Source organism: Penaeus monodon, chromosome 33 (assembly GCF_015228065.2).
Source record: "Penaeus monodon isolate SGIC_2016 chromosome 33, NSTDA_Pmon_1, whole genome shotgun sequence".
In the NCBI taxonomy this organism is placed as follows: Eukaryota; Metazoa; Arthropoda; class Malacostraca; order Decapoda; family Penaeidae; genus Penaeus; species Penaeus monodon.
This window is the reverse complement of record NC_051418.1, coordinates 9,239,194-9,239,547: the sequence shown is the minus strand read 5'-3', so window position 1 is coordinate 9,239,547 and position 354 is coordinate 9,239,194. Positions and strand designations below refer to the sequence as shown.

The window sequence follows — 354 nt, the reverse complement described above, 5'->3', positions numbered from 1 at the left end:
GTTTATAATTATAGTAAGCACAACTAAATGATGTCCGCTTGGTTCTTCCGTCGAATTATTATTATTATCGTTTTCCTAACAACTTCAAAATTAAACCACGCCATATATAAGAAATATCTAATCTGAAGTCACCTTACCAACCATGCCACTCGGGAGTAACAGATTGAGGAGTGATAAGGAAATTTCAACTTCATATGGGCATATGCTTGTGTGAATTTATTTTCATGTGTATATATATCTGTGTTTATGCATTTGTGTGTGTTTTGTCGGTCCATTACCTGATCAAGGATAAGTAAACGGTAAAAATAATACCCGTATTTTTTCGTGTTTTTTTTTCAATCAAAATTCGTCAGT

The 354-nt window shown here is 32.8% G+C and overlaps 1 protein-coding gene across 1 annotated transcript in view; it reads right to left on the bottom strand.

Moving 5' to 3' along the window:
* The window catches only part of LOC119594235 (translation initiation factor IF-2-like), a 14,703-nt gene that overhangs the window by 452 nt on the left and 13,897 nt on the right, over positions 1–354 (bottom strand). The window lies entirely within an intron of this gene.